Here is a 15,338-nt window from a genome sequence, read left to right as displayed (position 1 = left end):
CCACCTTACCTTTGAATCATCTAGTTATGGATTGCTAGCAGGACATTGGAGGGTAGTTTAGGGCAAGAAGTTTTTGACTAATATTTATCCAGAAATTTTATTTTCCATGTGTTAAAGCATTTTGCAGAAATCTTCCATTCCTCCCATGTAACTTAAATCAGTCCTTAGGAACACAAATAGAGACAAGCACAAATTCATCTGACCACGTTTTAGAGGCGTCAACTCAGAGTTGACCACGCCAATTCACAACGCTGGAGAATATCTAACAGATTACACTCTTGGCTTCTCAAGGAAACATGGCAGTCATTCACTCTCGGTTGTTAAGCTCTTTCACTCCTCTGCGATTCTTTTACAGCTGAGGATCCTTGCTCCCAAACCTCCTCTTAGCGCCCTATCATACTTAAAAACGCCGATCCATATACAAAATCCGGGTGGGGGGGCGCTTCCCTGGTGGCGCCGTGGTTAAGAATCTGCCTGCCAATGCAGGGAACACGGGTTCGAGCCCTGGTCTGGGAAGATCCCACATGCCACAGAGCAACTAAGCCCGTGCGCCACAGCTACTGAGCCTGCGCTCTAGAGCCCACAAGCCACAACTACTGAGCCCGTGTGCCACAACTACTGAAGCCCACGTGCCCTAGAGCCTATGCTCCGCAACAAGAGAAGCCACTGCAAAGGGAAGCCTGCGCACTGCAATGAAGAGTAGCCCCACTCGCCGCAACTAGAGAAAGCCTGTGCACAGCAACGAAGACCCAACGCAGCCAAAAATATATAATAATTTTTTTTTAATAAAATGGGGGAATCTGAGTACTGGTTTTCTCAGGCTGCTATAACAACGTACCTCAGATTGGGTGGCTTGAAAACAACAGAAATTTATTTCTCACAGTTCTGGAGGCTGGAAGCCCAAGACCAAGGTATGGGCACAGGTTTGGTTTCTTCTGAGTCCTCTCTTCTTGACTTGCAGGTGGCTGCTCTCTTGCTGTGTCCTCACATGGCTGTCCCTCTGTGCACATGCCCTGTGGTCTCTCTGTGTGTCCCAATCTCCCGTTCTTACAAGGACACCAGTCAGACTGGATTAGGATCCACTCTAACAGCCTCATTTTAACTTAATCACCTCTTAAGACACTATCTCCAAATAGTCACGTTGTGAAATACCTGGTATCAGAGCTTCAACATATGTATTTGGCAGGGGGGGGAGCGGGGGGGAACACAATTCAGCCCATAACAGCCTGTCTTTATGGAAAGTTTCCAAATTCTATGAAAGAATAAAGAAACCCATCCCACACGTAACAGCCTTGTGGTTTGGGGGGTTGTGTAGAAAGACACGGTTAGATCTAACATGTGGTTTAATTTTAGGGACTGCATGATTCTTGTTCCCCCAAAATACTTCACATGCCTTCAGATTCCCTTATTAGAGCTTCATATTTTTTTACTTATATCAAACAGAGTCTTTCTTCTGTTAAAATGCAAACAGCCCTAGACTGAGCCTCATCTGTCACTGAGACTTCAGTATAACCATCACTTCCTTCCTAAGAGCAGTTTCTGATGAAGGACAGATGACTGGGCACCTATAGGGCTAGGGAGAAAGTGAAGGGAGGATCATGGAGGGAGGCAAAAGGAACAGAAACATGAGAAGACAGACCTCATTGGCTTCACTGTTTGGCCTAGATAGCAGCAGAGATTGAAAACTGATGCTCCAGTCCATAGGGCTAGCATTGTTGCAAGGAAGCAGCCGCTCAGAGACTAAATTCTCTAGCACGCTCCCCCTTGCCTCTGTGGGGCCATGTGAATGGATTGTGGGCTATGAGGCACTACAGTTCACGGCCTGGCCTATAAAAATATTCTACACGCTTTCTATCCTCTCTCTTTTCCATCTACCAGCTGAAAGCAAAGGATTCTGAAGCCCTAAGAAACAGCAGAACCACAAAATGTAAAGAGCCTGGGTTCCTGAATCTACACAAAACACCTGTACTGAACTGTGCTCGTGTGAGTAACTCCTGTTGGTTCAACCACTGAGATTTCAGGGATTCTCCTTTAGAGCAACTGGCAATTCCTTAATTAAGAAGTTAACACAGTCAATGCATGGCTGACTTTGGCAAGAAATTAATAATCCCTTCAAAAGTGGGTGGTTCGTGCTAGTTTATGCCAAGAGTGAATACAGATAATAAGAAGGGTATTATGCATAGAAGGTACTCAATAAATACGTATTCAATGAATAAATGTTCCCAAAGGGACTCTCTGCCTGATGAGGCAATTCAAACTGAGATAGCAGAGGGTGAACACAGATATAAAATGTCAACCCTACCCCCTCCCGCCAAACTGAAAGAAGTGTCTCTTTGTGTTCACGTGTATGAATGATTCAGCTTCTTTTCTGAACAGTGAGAATAGGCAGAAATACGAACATATCTCATATATCTGGGGATGACATATAATCAAAAAGTAAAGTCATCTGTGTAAGTCCTACATCTAAAATTTAAAGAATTAAAAAAAGAGAAAATCATCTGTCTTGGAATGTTGAAATAAAACCCATCTGTTTAATTGAAAATAATAATGTAAAACTGACTTTTGTTTAGTCACAAGCAGAGAGCCTCGTTTACCTAGCTATATTAAGGGTGCCTTAACATGGTAGACACATAAGCATTGGTTCAATGACAGCATTAACAATTGAGCACCTGTGGAGTGCAGAGTGCTGTGGAGATGAGTGGAGCCTCTCCCAGAGGCTTGCAGGCCAGTAAGAGAGAACCACATAGTTCAAGAATGCACTCGAACCCAAGGGAAAATGAAATACATGCTAAATAGATGTATAAAAAGCATGCTATGGGAATAAGGACAGTTGATTCTGATGGGTAGGAAGAGAAGGTAGGGTAATAAAGAGCAGGTGGAATTTAGGCTGAGCCCTAAAGTAGAAGAATGGCTGAAGGAATGTCATGGCCAAGGTGATGGAGAAATGGCAGCACCTAGCTGGCCTGAGAAGGCTGGGCACATACAAGGCACTTTAGGTGATGACCTTGTTAAAGAAGGGAGGGGCGCATATCAGGGTCTGATTGTGACTAGGGAGCAAAATCTTAGCCTCAAAATAAGTGGATTTCCTTTCTTTTCCTTCTCCCTCCAAATTTTGAAAAGCACTTACTTCCTGTAAACGATATAAAACGGCATTTTATTAAGTTGCTTTAATCTGTGTAAGATGACTAGCATGCCCAAACTACTTTAATGCTACAGAAGTTAAAATAATGTGAAGAAAATAGGTTATAGAATAAAGCATGGGTATATTTTAGTTCTATCTTCTTAAATTATATTAATTTCTGGATAACAAAACCTCATTTTGTTTCAGTTCTTATCATTAGAAGAAACGCTCTTAAGTCCATATTAGCAATCCAGGTGCCTGTCCTGGTAACTGTGCTTCAGAAAAGGACTTGAATTCAGACTATAGAGTATTTATACGACTGAGTCTAAAGACAGGGTCTTCTAAGAGCTCCTCAAATGTCAACACAATTTAGTTGGTAGTTCATGATCATTCAAATCATTTTTAAGGGGTACAGAATTAGGAAGAGATGGGCAGACCAAAGTCCTAGCTTAAACCAAGGCTGAGAAAAATGCCAAAGTCTTTCTTCCATTCATTTAGCAAATATCAGTTAATCATTGTAAATTGCTTAATTAGCAATTATTTACTTTGTACAGTACAATTTTTACTGTTTTAGGCTCCAGGAATGTATAAGTAAAAAAGATTGTCAAGGTCTTTGCTCTCATGGAGATTATTTTCTGTTGGGGGAGAGAGCTCACACACAACAAGACATGGTGGAGGAGTAATATTTTGAGACCTTTACTGAGGTTTCTCATTGCCACAGCCAACCCCATCTCACCCCACACTTCACTTCTTCATGCCCTTTAAGAAGCAGTGGTCCCTTTCTATTGGCACTGTTCTCAGTGGCTTTGAGTATGTACATAGATTTTTTTATCCATAGAAGAGACAATAGTATTGAAAATCAAGGTGTTTGAAGATGAAACACTTCGCTTTATTTTGCCTTGTTCTGTTTCGTTTCAAAAAGCTTGGCTTCGAACATCAAGAAGACAAAGCCTGGAAGAAGAGGGCACACAGTTTACCCATAAACGCAGTTTGGAAGGAAAAGAGTTGAGATGTCTTCTCACCACTCAGAGAGGAGATCAAAGACCTTTTTGAGTTGAGGGAAAGAGCTTCAAAATTAGTAGATAAAAGCAGGAGAGAAAATGGTTGGTGATGGTCACTAAGATAGGGCCCCTTCTTCCCTCTCAGAAAAGAAATTTCAGTTGGGTGTTGATAGAGCCCCCTACATAGGTTCAGGAATGAGAGCAGAGAATTTCTTAAAACCTCACAAAATATCTCACACAGCAGGGACTGTTCCCAGCAGAGCAGAATGGAGGCTGGCATATTCAGGCAGAAAGAAAACCCAATAGAACTGTCCTCCAACCATGACCTCCCCCTGTCCCACCAGGCTCCTTCAGCACAGAATGGTACAGGAGAGCATCAAAAGGTTTTCCGTAATCCCAGTAAGGGTAGAGTTGTCTAAGAGAGTACCAGTGGACCAGAAGAGGCAACTTGCCTTGGACCATAAGGATGCTGGATGACCGGCATGGACCGACTAGATGACAGAGTAGCATGACAACCTCAGTGACTGATGGCAGCAGAGACAGAAGTCTCCAACCACTCAGAAGAGATCAGAGTGGACATGAAGTAGATCAGACACCCCTTTCCCAGTCTCCACTCCCATAATCTACCACCCTACAGGGGACTGTGCCATGCACAAGAAACCAACCTTATTGTGTCAAGCCACTAAAATTTAAGGCTGTCTGTGACAGTAGTTAGCTTACTAAAATTATTAATAAAAACAAGTAAATTACCACTTCTTTTGCTTGTTTGAATATGTGACATATAAAATTTGTACCCAGTACATGATAAATACTACGAAAATGAAGCCAGGAGACAAGAGAGATAGTGACTGAAGGAGAAATAAGTGAATGATTTCTCTGTCATGAATAAATGTTCTCTCTGTGAAAATAACATTGGAGCTTAAGCCTGGATACTGAGAAGGAGGCAGCCATGTGAAGTTCTTGAATATGAACGTTCCAGGAAGAAGAAATAAGTGCGAAAGCTTTGAGGTAGGGATAAACTTGGTTTATTTAAGGAATTGAAAGAAGGCGACATGGCTGGAGCAGAGAAAGCAAGAGAGAGTAGAAAGAGGTGAGTTAGGGAGATGGACATGATGGTATAATGGAGGGTCATAATGTCAATGGAAAGAAAGAAGTCTGAATTTTATACTAAATTCAATGAGAAGTCATTGGTGAGTATTAAGAAGGGAGGTGATATGATTCCATTTATCATTTATTTTGGCTGCTGTTTGGAGAAAGGATTAGAGTAGAACAAAAATGGAAGCTGAGAGACTAGTTAAAAGGCCATTAAAAGTCTAGGGCTTCCCTGGTGGCACAGTTGTCAAGAATCCACCTGCCTAATGCAGGGGACACGGGTTTGCTCCCCGGTCCGGGAAGATCCCACATGCCGTGGAGCAACTAAGCCATGTGCCACAACTACTGAGCCTGCACTCTAGAGCCCGCGAGCCACAACTACTGAGCCCGTGTGCCACAACTACTGGAGCCTACACGTCTAGAACCCGTGCTCTGCAATAAGAGAAGCCACCGCAATGAGAAGCCCACGCACCACAACAAAGAGTAGCCCCCACTTGCCACAACTAGAGAAAGCCTGCACACAGCAATGAAGACCCAACGCAGCCAAAAATAAATAATTTTTTTAAGTCCAGATGAGAGATGTTGATTGTTTAACCTGAACGTGATAGTTATAGAAATGGAAAGAAGTGAATATACTGGAGACGTATCTTGGAGATAGAACTGATTAACTGGATGGGACAAGTGAGGAAAAGAATGGAACCACCCCCAGATTTTTATCTTAAAAAGTAGGAAAAGGTGATGCTATTTTCCAAGAAGAGATCGGGAGAAGAACAGTATAGGGAGAGGGAAAAGATGAGAATAAAGAGTTCTGCTTGGGCCCATGACATTTAAAATGCCTATCAGACCTCCAAGTCAGGGAGGCAGTCTGACATCAAGTAGGCAGTTTTATTTTTGAGCCTGCAGCTCAAGGAAAGGTCAAGACTGGAGACTAACATTTGGAAGTCATCTGCATATAGATGGTATTAACATAATGGGACTAAATGAAATCCACCAGGAAGACAGGGTAGCTAGAGAAGAGGACCCAGGAAAGAGCCTGGAGGTCAAACAAAGAAGGTGGAGCCAGATAAGAGATTAAAAGGGAGCATCCAGGGAGACTGGAGGGAGGGAATCAAACAAGAGAAGCTGGTGTCACAGAAGCCAAGAAAAGAAACTATCTGGGTTATCTCTACTCTGAAATTAGCACAGATAGTTCAGAAGGTTTGCTGAGTTGCTAAGAGCCTTGAGTCAATCATTTCTGTCTCATTATTCCTCACAGAAAGAAAAAGGTCAGGGTCATGGACACGAACTGCCCCCCAAATGCATACCCTTAGTCTCCTGAAGCATACTAATAGCTCCACTCCCTCCTCTCTACCACGGGAGTGGCTCAAGTTTTATTGGCCCTGACTCAAGAGAGTCTTCTCCTAGTCAAAAAACAGCTTTCAGGACACATCATTCAAATCAGCTATACCTTTGAGAGAATGACTTTCTCTTTACATATATTATATGTATTAGAATATTAAGCTACAGACTACCATCAGACAGGCCACAGATGATGAATGTGGGGTGGTTTGCTTACTATTAAAGGTTGCCTTTGGGAATGTATTTTAAGTGAAATTTTGTTAATAGCCATCACCTTGTCTATAGAAATAGTCTGACCTGCTGCAAATATTAGCTAACTCAACACTCCATAACCACTGACTTGTCTACTTGTAAACCCATCAAGGATAAGAACACTTAAAGATCAAATGATACATAGAAAAAAAACTCCTTCGTCACCCAACAACCTCATTTCCCACATTAACCGTGGCCTATAATAAGACAGTATTTTAGTAATGTAAAGTTTCCAGATTAGCCAAGATGAGATCTATCCAATTCTGTACCCACTTTAATGGACCTCCATCACAACACTTGAGAGTACTTCAAGTTATGACTTGAAATGTCAGAGTTGGATGCCTTCAGGGATTGATCGTATGCTTGTTTTTATTGATGTTGTCATAGCTGAAGTGATAGAGATAGTTGTTAGGTACTTGAATAACCAGGAGGAACTTAAATAAAATTCTCTAGTCACCCACACAAATTTTAAGAGGTCTATCAAAGTACATAAATTGTACATAAAAGTACAAATATTCATTGATCCAGAATATTTCCATCCTCAAATGGAAACCATGTTCATTTCCCCACCCACTAAAATATATGTCCACAATCCTCCTCACAATTTTGCATACAAGCTCAGGAAGGTCTCAGATCCTCTGGAGAGGACCCGTACCCCAACTGCCCCAAAGTTCCCAAGTTAAGCACCCTGGACTTACAATATTTTCTACTACAGGGTGTACCAGGTACCCCTTCTCCTTATTTGCTACCAGGAACCAGAACTTTTCGTTTCCCAAAGTGCAGTCTTTAGAGACCTGGGCTTTTTAATTCTCTAGGAAAATGGGCAAGCCCCATAGAGCAGGGGTCCTCAACCCCCAGGCCACGGGCCAGTACTGGCCCACGGCCTGTTAGGAACCAGGCCACACAGCAGGAGGTGAGCAGCGGTCAAGCGAGTAAAGCTTCGTCTGCCGCTCCCCGTCGCTCGCATTACCACCTGAACCACCCCCGCCCCCGGTCCGTGGGAACATTGTCTCCCACGAAACTGGTCCCTGGTGCCAAAAAGGTTGGGGACCGCTGCCATAGAGAATTGAAGTTCATTTCCCACTGTGTACGGGGCTGGAGATGCTGGGAGCTGTCCTGCGTCCTGAAAATCTTGAGCTAGCATCACCGCTGTCCAAGGTCTCAAATGTCTTAGAGAGTGCTTCACGGAGTATGGTCTACAGCATACCTGTATCAAAATCAACTGGGTATGCATAATAAAATCCAACTTCCTAGCCCATCCTACAATCACCGAGTCAGAATCTTTATGGGTAGGCCTCACAAATCTGCATTTTGACAAGTTTCTCAGGAGCTGCTTATGTCTGACACTAAGATATGTCTCCCAAATTTTAGTACCACTTTGTTAGGACCAGGGACCATTTATTCCCACCTGAACTCACCGATCACTGTGAATACATCAAAAACTTGCAATATTATCTTATTAACAGTCATGATGAGTTATTATATTCCTGAAAAGGGCATTAACCAAATTTCTTCCAGATGGTACATGTCACGATTTGTCACCAAATACAAAAATCTAACCCCATCAAGGAGTCTCAGGAAAGGCAAACCCTTTTTTGAAATTAACTTCCTTGATCTTTCAGCAAGTCTTTCCTGTCTGTCCAATACAGCAACAAAATAACTGTAATTACACCATTATTTACTGATCACTCACTCTGTGCCATCCATCAAGTCTGTAATAATGATTAATAGTAGTCAAAAAAACCCAAAACATATTGAGTGTTTACTACATGCTCAGCACTGCTCAAAGTTCCTCTCATGATTGTCTCATTTAATCCTTATATAATATATATACCCATGACCCCCAAAACAGCAGGAAAAAAATGTACCCTGTATTACTTGAAGTGTTGGTGCCCATTTATAGGCCTTGTCAGATAAATATATGACGCTAAAGCTAATGCTTTGATATTGTTCTTTAAAATATGTGAAAATGGGGGAGAATAAAAATGCCCTTTATTGATTGCTTTAGCAATTCCTGGCATTTTAGCATGTTTTCTTCATTAAAACATCACAACTATTTATGAGTAGGTTTTATTATCCCCATTCTGATAAGCTTATTGAGGAACTGACATACAATAAACTGCACTTAGTTAAAGTATGCAATGTAATAGGTTTTGATATATGTATACACCTGTGAAACCACCATCTCCATAAGCTTCCTTGTGCCCTTTGTAATCCTCCCTCCACCCGTTTCCAGTTCACTGTCCCCAGACAACCACTGGGCTGCTTTCTGATGCTATAGACTAGTGTGCATTTTCTAGAATTTTATATAAATAAGACCAGACAGTGTATACTCTTTGTCTGCCATCTTACACTCAGCATGATTACCTTGAGATTCATCCATGTTACTCCATTTGTCAATACTTCATTCCTTTTTGCTGCTAGTAGTATTCCAATTATCTCTCACTGTATAAATAAGAAAACTATGAAAATAAGCAACTCCTCTGAGATCACACAGTGAAGGACTAGATTCAAATGTAATTTTGTGCCCAACACAAAAGCCCCAGATTTTTCCTCTATTTTATTTTTAACTGAGAAATAGCTCTACATACATCTTCAGAATGGGAGAGATATAGCACCCCAGAGTGAGCAGAATAGGATGACTGGAGAGGATGTCAACTGTCCTACCCACCCACCCCCATCACACCTGCTCCCAGCAGTACCACCGCAAACTTCGGGCTTCCCATTACTAAGCCATTCACCCCAAGAAGACCTCCAGGGTCCTGGGGCTGCCAAGGTACATGGAGGTCACCATGCACAGGGCCTAAGCTCTAACTAGAGCCCCATCTTATAGGCCAAAAGGGAAGGGGGTATCTGGGGCAGATGATGGGAGCTGGTCAGATTTACAGCAGGGGAGGGAGGCATCCAAGGAATTATGACGACCTCATTAAACTGGGTCACTTATGTGACTTCCCCTGCTAGATAGATTTTTTTAATAGAGACAAGAGAGGAGATAACAAGTAGAAATTGGAAAAGGAAAAGTGGACTACCCTGGCCAAAGTCCCAACTGCTCATTGGGTGATCTCGGGTACCCATGATTCTTGGTATATAAAAACTTAATAGACTGTGTTTTCCCATAATCCTCAACATATTTTTGAAGATGAATTAATAACAATAATAACCACAACAATTACTAGTATTTATAGATTGCTTGTTATGTGCCAGGCACCAATCAAGAGAATACATTTTTATCTTACTAACTACGAAACTCATCCTCAGAAAATATAAGTGCCTCGTCCAAAGTCACAGCCAGAGAGATTAAGTTGTATCCAGAGTTCAAATCTCGGAGTTTGAGTCCAGTGCTCTTCCCATGACTCACAAGGATTCCAGGCTGCCCTGCACCCAACCACCACCACACACTTCACCATCCCTGGTCCCAATCACAGGCTCACCCTAGAGCATATGTTGACTTAGGTCCTTCAGACCCCTGACACCTTATCTTACGCCATCAGCACATGTCATTCTGTGGTCCCTGCCCTCAAAATACTGTTCAACACTAGGGTCAACGTAAAAGATAGTCCAATAAACAAATCCTGCACCCAGGAGTTAATGATTATAATGTTATGCTCTTCTCAGGTATCAACTGGGGCTTAAGAAGACAGTGCCTAAAATAGTGAGGGAAATGATGGGCAGGACAGGGGTGTACCGATTTTCCAAGTCTGGTCTTCAAACATTTGAATGTCATAGATTTATAGACTCTTAATTCCAGGCAAAGTAAACTACTATTCCTCTTTCGGAGGGGCCAACTCGGGCTGAAGTGACCTTTTGCCTGGGGGAGGAAGAATGGAAACAGTAATCGTAACATTTAAATGATAATCATAATAGAAGCCAACATTTACCGACTACTATATATTGGGTATTTTTTCCAGTATTATCTTAATTAATCCACAATTTCATTAAGCAGGTGCTGCTGTTAGTCCCATTTACAGATGTGGAAACTGAGAGAGACACAGACAGAGATAGAGACAGAGAAAGAGAGTAATCTGGGAAATAATGGCTGGTCTTTCAAACTCCACATAACTCTTTCACAGATCTCCACCAGCTATTATGCACCTATTATGTGCCTGGCACTGTGGGAACCTTAAGCATATTAATTGAAACTTCACAGCAATCCCCTGAGGTAGGTATTATTATTATACCTATTTTATAGATGACACCCAGGCAAGAAAGAAAGGAAACTGACTAAAGTGTAACGCTGAAGCCGAGCACAGGCAGTCAGCCCTGAGAGTCCACACTCTCACCCAGCATAGCTGGTTATCTGTTCGAGTCTAGGTCTTTCTCTTTCTAGGTCAAAAAGCTTTGGCTGTGGGAGCCAAGCAAGCCAAGCGCGGACTTCGGGTGACAATAGCGCCAGAAAACCACCTGGGAGCGCTGTCCTCCCTGGACTGGAGAGAACGCCGGGAAGCCGGGCTCCTGTCTAGCCCGCCCCATCCCACAGCAGCCAATCAGAAGCTCCGCTGACGGAGCAGCGCTCACCGCGGGAACAGCTGTGGAGAACGACTGGATAATTTTCTTAAGAGACAGCTGGTTTCCAAAGATGTAAAGTGACGCACACCTGGCGGGAAGTCTCCACAGGAGTCTGTAGCGAGAATAGAAGGCTCCAGACATTTTAACCCGAAAAATTCTCTACGAGAAGCGTCTCTGCCCGGCCCTCCCACGGCGGAGAAGGCGGCAACCAATCCTGATAGCCCCCTTACATGTTTATCCTATCCACCAATCATCGCTCTACGTTCCAAGACGGTCCCTTACCATTTCAGCCTATCAGGAGCGCAGTTTGCCCCTTGCCGATCACGTGGTCCAAGGTGAGGCGGGGCTGCTTGCGGCAGGAGCCTGAAGCAGAAGCTGAGCCCCGCCCCCGCAGGGATGTGCTGTTTTCTGGGGTGGGAATCTGCAGGAGAGTAGCCTCAAACAGCGGGTGCCACGTTTCTTTGCCGGCGCTGCAATAGGCACCCGACTCGGTTCTGACCCAGGACTTTAGATTGGGGGCCTCACTGATTCAGTCCCAGGGCCTTCCACGTGCAGTCACCCCTGCTCTAATCTCGCTCACTTCCACCTTCCAGGATCCCACACAAAATGTCACATCTTCTCCTTGCAGGGATTGGTCCTGTCTGAGCGCCTTTAGAACTTTGTAAATATAACATTGCAGCATTTACTGCACTGTTTTATTATTTATTACTCCCATATTGATCTGAGGGTGGAGACCAGATTTCAAACATCTTTGCATTGGGCAAGTTATTTAAACCCTCTGTGCAGCACTTTTCTCAACTGTTAAACTGGGGTAATAGTACCTCCTACCTAAAGTGTGTGCATTAAATTAATACTTGTAAAGCACTTAGAAGAGTGTCTTGCACACAGCAAATGCTCAGAAAATGTTAGCTCCTGTTATTCCTTTGCCTGGCACAAGCCTGTAAGTACTCAGTAGTGTTTAGAATCAGTTTCACATACTCATTCTTGGAGGTTTAAATCTTGGCTTCCTCAAAACTGCTGCAAGAAGCGTATGGTAAAAACATACATAGGTATAAGGTATTTCAACATGTTATCACAACTGACGACAGCACTCTGAAGCTCCGACTGCAACTTGCTGGCTGAATGACTGTGGAAATTACCTTAAAATTCTTTAGTTCCTCAGGTGACGTGGGGATGATAATAATACCTGCTTCATAGGGTTGTAGTGCATGCAAGCAATGCATGAGAAGGGCTGAGAACAGTGTCTGTCCTATAACAAGCTCTCAGTTTTCTCCTTTCTTCCTTATTCCAAATTCAGTTTGGTAGCAAGGGCAAGAATGGAATGGCACAGTATAGTTTCATATCCTCTACCTTACACGTGTCTCCCACTTTAACTTTTGCAAAGCACACTCGTATATTATCTCATTTAACACTCAGAGCAACGCTGTGAGACTCAGGGCACTTACTGGTTTCTGGGAATCCCAAAGCACCTTTTTGGTACAGTTTCATGCATGTGCATTTGGAAGAAGGCTCTTTATTAGTGTATGTTTAAATTTATTCTACAACTTTCCTTCACTTTACAGTACATCTCAGAGATGTTTTTATGTCTATATCCCTATTTTTCTTTAATTACCACACGGTCTTTCATACCTGAATTCATCTAACCATTCCCCTATTGTCACACGTTCTAAATTTAAAGCCAAATTCTGTTGAGTCTCCCTCAAGCCCCAAGGCTTTGATTGCTCAAACTCTGAGCAGTATCCAGGCCCAAAGACTCAAGTCACCAGGAACTGAAATCGTTATGATCAAGAGTTTCCACCTGGCTCCAAATTTCTCCCAAACCACTCTCCAGCAAACTGTGGGATGAGAGTCCTTCCAGTGAGGAAAGGATCCAGAGAGGATGCCCACATAGGGCTGGAAAGGGCTGATGATGACTTTACCCTTCAGTAGTATTGTCAGAAGGGCTCTCTCAGACAGCCCCTCCCCAAAGCTAAAGGTTTCTCAGCACCTCTGCCCTTATATCTACCCTATCCAGATCCCTCGAACATTTTGCCCCCTAAGAACTTATTTAACTGTAACCTCTCCACCACCGCCTCCGAAAAGAAGACACACTGTCCTATTGTCAGATGCACCATTATTCCGTTAAAGCTCCCCAGAAATCCTGGCAGAGCTCCCAGCCCAGCTTTTTCTAAGGGATCAGGCTCAGCTAGGAGAGAAAAGGAGTACAAGAAGGTCGTTGGCACTCATCATGACATAGGAGACCCTGAGACATCCGGTTCTAAAATGTGGCTCTGCAGCCAGGAAAGTTGCTTACATTCCCTGAGCCTCAGTCTCTACATTTGCCAAATAGAAACAGAGGAAGAAGAGTGAGGATCCAGGATACGTAAATGGAGGAAGGCGGCACGCAAACATCGCATACAAAGCTGTCAGGGAATGAGGAGAGGGAGAGGCCAAAACCCTGCACTTGCCCCTTGGGGATGGATGGAGATGGTCCTGGAGCACGGCTCAGCACGGGAGCCCCCTCTCCACCCTCCTGCAAGAAGCTGAGAAACAGGATTTTGTCTCAGAATATCTCAAGGCTGTGGCCAAGTCTCGGCCCTTATAAAGTGCTCTTTCCTCAGCCCCTGGAAGATCCTGTACATCAACAGAAGCAGTCTCACATAGGGCACAAGCTATTATCTGCTTACCGCACTATCCAGTCCACTTTCCTACTTAGTAACAGAACTCTGATTTACAGCTGGGATCATTGCCTTTGGAAATAAAACTACATTTCCCAGATGCCTTTGCAACTAGTTTTCTGGCCAATGAGATGTAAGAGACAGTTCTGTGTGGGCTTCCTGGGAGGCACAGTGAAGGCAGCCCTGGCCCCCTTTTGTTTTCCCCTTCTTTACCTCTCCTCCTCCTTTCCCCCTTCCTCAGTCCTGCTTTCTAGGAATGAGGTGACCTTCACTGAGGATGGCAGTCACAAGCTAGGATGACGGGGCAGAAATATACAAGGAGCCTGAATCTTTTTTTATATAAATTTATTTATTTTATTTTATTTATTTTTGGCTGCATTGGGTCCTTGTTGCTGTGCGCGGGCTTTCTCTAGTTGCGGCGAGTGGGGGCTACTCTCCGTTGCGGTGCGCGGGCTTCTCATTGCGGTGGCTTCTCTTGTTGCGGAGCATGGGCTCTAGGAGCGCAGACTTCAGTAGTTGTGGCACGTGGGCTCAGTAGCTGTGGCTCGGGGGCTCCAGAGCACAGGCTCAGTTGTAGCACATGGGCTTAGCTGCTCTGCGGCATGTGGGATCTTCCCGGACCAGGGCGTGAACCCTTGTCCCCTGCATTGGCAGGTGTTTTCTTAACCACTGCGCAACCAGGGAAGTCCCAGGAGACTGAATCTTGATAACCATGGACCTTGAACTGCCTACCACCAGACTTCTTTGATGTGAGAAAATAAAACCCTTATGTGTATAAGCCACTGCCATTTGGGGTTTCCTGTTATATGTACCCTGGCCTAATTCCTCACGGACCACTCTCTCTGCCCCAAGGTTTAAGGGTTGGTGGAAGGAAAGCAGCTTATATCCCACTGATTTTTTTTTTCTTTTTAACAACAAAGCAGAGGAACTAAAGTCTATTATTGGTTCAACTACCTTAACATTAGATAAACTTTGAACATTCTTCTGACCGGGTCAGGTTGACCAGCACAAAATTAACCTTGGGTTCATGGAACACTTTGGGCCAAAACATACAATGTACCCTCTGCCTAAACCACACATTGGCATGGCCTTGACATTCTAGTTTCATGTAGAAAGAAAACAGCATTCTGCAGAAAAAGATTCTCAACACACAGGCACACTCCTGTATATATTTGTCAGTGACTGTGTTCAGTTCAAGCTCCAAACTGAGGTCTAAGTAACAGCTTCTTTTAAACAGAATCCAGCCGCAATAGAAGTCTCAGAGGAATGTTCAAGCATTCACAGTTGGCTTCTGGCTCAAAGCCTTCTAAACTTCCAACCCCTGTTTCTCCTTAGGAGGGATTCAGCCAGCCCCTCCCTTAGCAGACCTTT

At 43.7% G+C, this 15,338-nt stretch overlaps 1 long non-coding RNA gene across 4 annotated transcripts in view; it reads right to left on the bottom strand.

Annotated features, from left to right (window-relative positions):
* LOC113623809 (uncharacterized) overlaps positions 1-11,503 on the bottom strand; it is a 576,501-nt gene extending 564,998 nt beyond the window's left edge. For 2 of the 4 annotated variants that reach the window (XR_003434080.1, XR_003434081.1), the window contains exon 1: positions 11,320-11,503. This is a non-coding gene — a long non-coding RNA (uncharacterized LOC113623809). The remainder of the gene's footprint in view (positions 1-11,319) is intronic. The other 2 variants (XR_003434079.1, XR_003434082.1) reach the window with 2 other exon arrangements.
* Between the last annotated feature and the right edge of the window lie 3,835 nt (positions 11,504-15,338).

This window comes from Aethalodelphis obliquidens, unplaced genomic scaffold (assembly GCF_003676395.1).
Source record: "Aethalodelphis obliquidens isolate GAN/ISIS:26980383/991018 unplaced genomic scaffold, ASM367639v1 scaffold12, whole genome shotgun sequence".
Classification (NCBI taxonomy): Eukaryota; Metazoa; Chordata; class Mammalia; order Artiodactyla; family Delphinidae; genus Aethalodelphis; species Aethalodelphis obliquidens.
Note: the sequence above shows the minus strand (reverse complement) of the source record. Positions and strands in the feature narration are given on the sequence as shown.